Genomic DNA, 8,131 nt, shown 5'->3' on the forward strand with positions numbered 1-8,131 from the left:
TTGAGATGATCTCAGAGGTTCTTCTCTGGCTCTAAAGTTCTACAACATTGTAATTTAAGGGAATTCAGTGAATAGTCATTGAGGACCTATTTTGCATCGTGCTAGATGTTTCAAAGGGTGCAAGGTTGAGTGATTTGTAGTCCCTGCTCTCAGGAAGCTTACCATCTGATAGGAGGGAGATACAGATATACAGACACTATACAGGAATACGGATTATTAAGGCAAAGAAATTGCCACTAGCGCAGAGGATATACAATGCCCTGAAAGCTGAAACAGTGTTGCTTCCGTGTTCACAAAGCAGCACTGCCTCACTAAGAGGCCCGCAAGTGCTCTCCTAGACTGTCTTCTTTAGCCGTGTGCAGTTGTTTGGCCAACTCTCTTTCTAAAATATGAACAGACTCCTTTTGGGGACCTCACGCCGAAACTACCACGAGCCAATAAAAATAGAAATCTATTTTGTTGGAAACAAATGAAAATTACTCCAATGATATAGAATAAAATCTCAATGATTCAGACCAAGGAGATGTAAGATTTAAAAATTAACGTAAAGTCAATTATAGGGTATTGGCCTTATCTGAGTTTAATGACCTCAAGTTTTACTTTCAAGTATACACAGAAGCATTGCCTGAAAAACTTCACAAGATGTGCTTTTAAAGAACATAAAATTTGGAAGGCCGTGGATATCTATGCCAGTCTTCTCAGTGCACAGAGGGAAAACTCATACAAACTGGATATTTGAGGACCCAAGGAGAGGAGTAATTTTAAATAACACAGCAAACGTTTGTAATTTTTTTTTTTTTAATGAGTTTGGAATTTCTAGAAAACGGCTTGTCCTCCAATGGTTCTTCCTATAATCTTGTTCAGTCTATCAATTTGAACTGTATGTATATGAGACAGGTTTGGTAGCAAAAGTAATCTTTCATTTGTTCATGCCGTTTCCATTCATCTTGGCTTCAACCAGGTAACTTCTTGGCTTTATTTTCAATATGGATTACATTTAAGGAGGAAGAAAAATCAACAAATGTTAACCATCCATGCAGTATACTTCCAGGTCAGGGGGCTGACCTCTGCATTAGCAGATTAGATAACTGACTATTAGACATAATTTAAAAAGTACTGAAAAGGCATTTTAGCCCCTAAAATCTCTCCCCTTCTAGACTGCTAAGGCTAAATTACATCATTATAATCCATCCCTATGGAATATAACTTTGTGCCACCAGATCTCATGTGTAAGAGGTAACACATTAAAATTTTATTAGCTTAAATGATATGAAACTGCTTCTTTTGTAGGTCAAGGACAGTAAAATATTGGCATTTTCATATGGTTGAATGTAAGTTTGGCAAGATTAGTTTATTGGATGTTAACCATAATCTTAAAGGGGTCCCTGGGTGGCACAAAGGGTTAAGCATTTGATTACTAGCCACAAGTTTGGCAGTTCAACCCCCCACAGTAGGGCCTGGGGAGACAGGCCTGGCAATCTGCTTCCAAAAGGTCACAGCTTTGAAAACCTTATGGAGCAGCTCTCCCTGGGACACATGGGGTCATGCTGAATCCACTCAACAGCAGCTGACAACAATGGCAATAATTTTAGAGAGCAAATAACAGGACTCCAAAGGAAAGAAACACAGAAAGCTATATATTGACAGAAAAAGGAATTAGTAAAAAAAAAAAAAAGACATAGGGCAAGGAATGTTGTCAGAAGAAGAGATGTGTGTGGGTGAAACATCAAAAAGGGAAATAGATGAAAAGTAGAAAACTTAGTCTATGCTACAATTCTTCAAATGCCAGCTGTATTGGAAGATGTGAAATTAGGAAGATAAATGATTCCTACTTTCACCAGTTGCCCTCGAGTTAACATGACTCATCCTTACTCCACGTGTATCAGAGTAGAACTCTGTTCGATACGGTTTTCAATGGCTGATTTTTCAGAAGTAGATCTCCAGGCCTTTCTTTTTTATTATTTGTTTTCTTCTGATGCCTGAGGGTTTCTTTTGTTGCTCTCTTTCTATTTGTTCAAGTTGTAGGGATAATTCTTTGATTTCGGCCCTTTCTTCTTTTTGGATGTGTGCATTTGTTGATATAAATTGACCTCTGAGCACTGCTTTCGTTATGTCCCAAAAGTTCTGACTGGAGGTGTTTTCATTCTCATCGGATTCTATGAATTTCTTTATTCCATCCTTAATGTCTTCTATAATCCAGTCTTTTTTGAGCAGGGTATTGTTCAGTTTCCGAGTGTTTGATTTCTTTTCCCTACTTTTGCTGTTATTGATTTCCACTTTTACGCCCTTATGGTCAGAGAAGATGCTTTGTAATATTTCAGTGTTTTAGATTCTGCTAAGGCTTGCTCTATGACCTAATATATGGTCTATTCTAGAGAATGTTCCATGTGCACTAGAAAAGAAAGTGTACTTGACTGCTGTTGGGTGGAGTGTTCTGTATGTGTCAATGAGGCCAGGTTGGTTGATTGTGGCATTTAGATGTTCCGTGTCTTTATTGAGCTTCTTTCTGGATGTCCTGTCCTTCACCAAAAGTGGTGTGTTGAAGTCTCCTACTATTATTGTGGAGCTGTCTACCTCACTTTTCAATGCTGATAGAGTTTGTTTTGTGTATCTTGCAGCCCTGTCATTGGGTACATAAATATTTAATATGCTTATGTCTTCTTGGTGTATGATCCCTTTAATCATTATATAGTGTCCTTCCTTATCCTTTATGGTGGATTTAACTTTAAAGTCTATTTTGTCAGAAATTAATATTGCCACTCCTGCTCCTTTTGAATTTTTGTTTGCTTGATATATTTTCTACATCCTTTGAGTTTTAGTTTGTTTTTGTCTCTAAGTCTAAGGTGTGTCTCTTGTAGACAGCATATAGATGGATCTCATGTTTTCATCCATTCTGCCACTCTCTGTCTATTTGTGCATTTAGTCCATTTACATTCAGGGTAATTATGAATAGGTATGAATTTAGTGCTATCATTTTTGATGTCTTTTTTTGTGTGTTGTTGACAGTTTCTTTTTCCCACTTAATTTTATGTGCTGAGTAGATTATCTTAATATATTGCCCTTTCCTCATATTCATTGTTGTTGATTTTGTTTCTGATGAGTCTCTATTTTTTTTTTCTCGTATTTTATTTTAATGTGTAGGATAGTTTGTCCCCTTTGTGGTTACCTTATTATTTACCCCTATTTTTCTAAATTTAAACCTAACTTTTATTTCTTTGTATGACCTTATCTTCCTTTCCGTATGGAAGATCTATAACTACATTTCTTAGTCCCTCTTTATTGTTTTAATGTTGTCTCCTTTTACATAATAACACAGCTGTTTCCCTGTTTTGAGAGTTTTTTTATTTTGATTTATTTTTGTGATTTCCCTGACTGGGTTGACTTCTGGTTGCTCTGCCCAGTGTTCTAGTCTTTGGTTGATACCTGATATTATTGATTTTCTAACCAAAGAACTCCCTGTAGTATTTCTTGTAGTTTTGGTTTGGTTTTTACAAATTCCCTAAACTTCTGTTTATCTGGAAGTGTCCTAAATTCACCTTCATATTTGAGAGATGGTTTTGCTGGATGTAAGATTCTTGGCTGGCAATTTTTTTCCTTCAATATTTTATATAAGTCATCCCATTGCCTTCTTGCCTTGCAGGGTTTCTGCTGAGTAGTCTGAGCTTATTCTTATTGACTGTCCTTAATAGATGACTTTTCGTTTATCCCTAGCTGCTCTTAAAATTCTCTATCTTTGGTTTTGGCAAGTTTGATTATAATATGTCTTGGTAACTTTCTTTTAAAATCTACCTTATGTGGAGTTCGATGAGCATCTTGGATAGATATTTTCTCATCTTTCACGATATCAGGGAAGTTTTCTGCCAACAGATCTTCAACAATTCTCTCTGTATTTTCAGTTATCCCTCCCTGTTCTGTTACTCCAATCACTCGTAGGTTATTTCTCTTGATAGAGTCCCACATGATTCTTAATGTTTCTTCATTTTTTTTTTAATTCTTTTATCTGATTTTTCTTCAAATATATTAGTGCCAAGTGATTTATCTTCAAGTTCAGAAATTCTGCCTTTCACTTGCTCAATTCTGCTCCTCTGACTTTGTATTGAGTTGTCTACTTCTGTAATATTATTGTTAATCTTCTAAATTTCTGATTGCTGTCTGCCTATGGATTTTTCCAGCTTATTAAATTTTTCATTACGTTCCTGAATTTTTTTTTTTCTTCAATTGCTTTATCTGCATGTTCTTGGCTTGTTCTGCGTATTGCCTCATTTCCTTCCTGATGTCTTGAAGGGTTCTGTATATTAATCTTTTGTATTCTGCCTCTGGTAATTCCAAGAATGCACTTTCATCTAGAAGATCCCTTGATTCTTTGTTTTGAGAGCTTGTTGAGACGATCATGGTCTGTTTCTTTACATGACTTGATATTGACTGTTGTCTCCGAGCCACGTATAAGTTATTGTATTAGTTTATTTTATGTTTGCTTACTGTGTCATAGCTTCTTGCTTTGCTTTGTTTTGATATGCCCAAATGGGTTGCTTGAGTGAGCTAGCTTGATTATTTTCACCTTTGGAGCTCTGACGTCCTGTCCCCAGATGGCTAGAGCTGTTATCAGATACATCAGTCTAGGAGTCCATTCACTTTTCTTGTATGACTTCAGCTCAAGCATCCAGGTAGCTGATCATCAAGTATGCGGTACAGCCTCTGTACTACAGTCTTAGAGGGGCAGGGGTGATTGGTGTAGGTACCAGTATCTAGTTGCATTAGAGGGCACTCTATGAACAAGGCAGGGGGCAGAGAATCATCCCCCACGTGTCTCTGAGGAAAGTGTGCCCGTTCCCTAGAGCGTACAGCTGGGTGGGTTCTACAAACAGACCATGGGCACCCAATGTTTTTGGATGTAAGGACTGGGAGGTACCAGTTATCCTTGAACCCCTCTCGTGAGTGGCTGGGTGACCTGAGTGGAGCCACCAGTCCTTAGGCACCTGATGCGGGTAGGTGAGGACCCTGTTTAACAGGCAAAGTGGTGTCAAACATCAAACACCCACCTCTCTGCCATACAGCTGAAATGGTTAGATCCTGCCACAAGGGCCTATTCTCCTGAAATAGGCCCACACAGGTCCATGCAGAGAGGAAAGGTACTCGAAGTCCATGGACCATTTCTGCCTGGACAGGAGCCGCTTTTGTCCTGGGCTCCTCCATTAGTGGAGCTGGCAAATTATCTTTTCCCCTAATTGCAAATTTATTCCTTCTCCAAGGCTGGGAGGATGGCAGTAGGTGCTCAGCAGTCCCTATCTCAGGCCCAGGGAAATCAGCCGTTGAATCTGGCTTCTGAGTGGGGGGGGGGGGAGAGGGCGGGGCGCGGTAAAATCTATGCGAGTACTCAGGTTTTGCCGAGAGCACTGTTCTTCTCTGGTTCCAGAGGTGTGAGTAGGCTGTATGGCTGTCTGCTTCTCCCTGAGGAAACTGTGGCTGAACTCTAGTACCAGCCCGCTGCCACCACTCCCAGGAATGGTGCCTGAGGGCTCCCAGTGATTCGGGTGCAGTAACTCCTCTCCACTCCTGAACCATCTCTTCCTTCCCCACCCCTCAGTTCATTTTCTAAGCTTGCCTTTGATGTTCAGGGCTCCTAGCTTGTCATAAATATACTCGTATACTCGTTTCATTTGTTTTTTCAGGCCTTTTTTGTAAAGAGGGCTCACTGGAAGCATCTGTCTATTCTGCCATCTTGGCTCCCTTTCCCAGGCCTTTCTTTTGAGGGTGTACTTGAACCTCTAACCTTTTGATTAACAGTCAAGTACGTTAACCATTTGCCCCACCCAAGGACTCCTGAGCCCCCTACTTTAGTTAGCAAAAAAGAAAATAGCTAGTAAGCAATACAAGCCTATATAAAATCCAGTGCTAGATTATTTTTGGACTACATTTGTTATAATAAAGAGAAAGATCACTATGGGTGGTTAGGCTAGAGTCTAGAGAGATATAGTCTTCAGCTGAGCCTTGAAAGATCTGGGTAAGTAGGAGCAAGTATAGTATACAATCAGGGCAGATTTTACCCCCCCCAAAAATTTGGCAGCTTTCAACATAGATACAAAGAGACCCCTGTCCTCAGAATACCTCTCCTCTTTTCTTCCCCCCTGCCCCACCCCGGCTTAGAGGAGCCTAAAATTTCATCATTTGTAATAGAATTCCATGTGAATTAATTTATTATATTTTCACTTTTGGAGCAAGGATGTAGAAGGAACAAAGAGGTGGCTAATGAAGGTCAAAGACTACAACCTCGAACATGGATTACACCTGAACATAAAGAAAACAAGAATCCTCACAACTGGTCTGATAAACAACAAAGGAATTGAAGTTGTCAAGAATTTCATTCTACTCGGACCAACAATCAAGCAACAGTCTACTTGGAAGCAACAGTCAAGAAATCAAACTATGTTTTAACTGGGCAGATCTGCAGCAAAAGGCCTCTTTTAAAATCTTAAAAAGTAAAAATGTCACTTCGATGACTAAGGTGCTGCTGACCCAAGCCATGGTCTTTTCAATTGCTTCATATGCACGCAAAAGCTGGACAATGAAAAAGGGAGACCAAAGAAGAATTGTTGCATTTGAATTGTGGCACTGGCGAAGAAGGTTGAAGATACTGTGGAGCGCCAGAAGAATGAATAAATTAGTCTTAGAAGAAGTACAGCCAGTATGCTTCCCACTAGCAAGGATAGCTAGAAAAGAGCATCATGTTTGGCAAAGTAAAGCGTTGGCAAAAATGAGGGAAGCCCTTCCTGAGGTGGATTGACAGAATAACTGTAGCAATGGGCTCAAACATACCAATGATTGTGAGTGAGGATGGCACAGGACCAGGCAATGTTTTGTTCTGTTATACATATGGTCACCAGGAGTCAGGGCTGATGCAACAGCAACTAACAACAAAGAATGGGGAGTTCTCTTAAAATAATGCATATTAATCACTGCCTCAAGTTCCCCTTCATTGAGCAAAAAAAAAACCTGATGGGAACAGAAAGGTGGCTGAAAGTTCCTTCATAGGCTTGTGAGTTCAATTTCAGTTTGAACTGATTGCTATAAAATAAATAAATAGACTGAAGGTGGGACAAAGTCCTCAGCATCAGAATGTTGATGTGGGTTTTTAAGGGTAGACAGAACACCCAAATAGCTAATGTAGGGAAGGAAGTAAAAGGCTATAATTCATGATGCATTTGGCTTTAGTACAAGTTGTGATAGGCATCCAGGAGAAGGTAGAGAGATTCTGAGCAGAGCTCACAGATACTTTTACAAAAAACATGCCTCTAGCCATATTCCTGGGGGAAATATCAGATAAGTTATTGGGAGCAAGTATTTTTAATCTCTTCACCCTGTTTTGAGCATCTGAGATCCTTGGATTTTTTTTTTTTTTTAATTGTACAAACTAAACTATCTTTGGGATGTATTTTTACTAAGAATTGGATATGGAAGTTATAAGATTATATTTTGGCAATAAAATTTTATTTTAAAATGATGTCACAATAAAAAAAAAAATGTTGCCATCAAGTCGATTCCAACTCATAACAACTCTATAGGACAGAGTAGAACTACCCCATAGGGTTTCCAAGCAGTGCTGGTGGATTCGAACTGCTAACATTTTTTTTTTTTTTGGTTAGGAGCCAAACACTTAACCACTGCACCACCAGGGCTCCTGAAAAAAGTCCAAAAATCTACAAGAAAACTAACTGTTGCAGTGGTTCTTAAACTCTTCACCATCAAGCACAACTTTTATTATTTTATGAGGTAACTATTGTTATTGTAAACAATCATAATCTTTTTATTAGCCTGGATGGACATGTTGCAATAAATGTAGAATTTCTATTAGACTCTTTGACATTTTGGAAATACCTCATAGCTCCCCCATGACTACTTTCCTTGTCTCCTGAGCCCATAACTCCATGTTACTGGCCACTGAGGAGCTCCTTCCCCAAAAGTAGATAGATACAGGACACTTATAGCTCAAATAAAAGCAGTAGGACATGTGTAATGGATGAAATGTCTCAGCAAGATGAGGCAAGAGAGAAAAAGCAACATTAGTTCACATAAGGATTTGGTAGTGGCTAAAAAAAAAAAAAGATTTAAAAGATGCTCAAGGAAGAAAAAATGC

The sequence above is a fragment of the Elephas maximus genome, chromosome 15 (assembly GCF_024166365.1).
Source record: "Elephas maximus indicus isolate mEleMax1 chromosome 15, mEleMax1 primary haplotype, whole genome shotgun sequence".
NCBI classification, from domain to species: Eukaryota; Metazoa; Chordata; class Mammalia; order Proboscidea; family Elephantidae; genus Elephas; species Elephas maximus.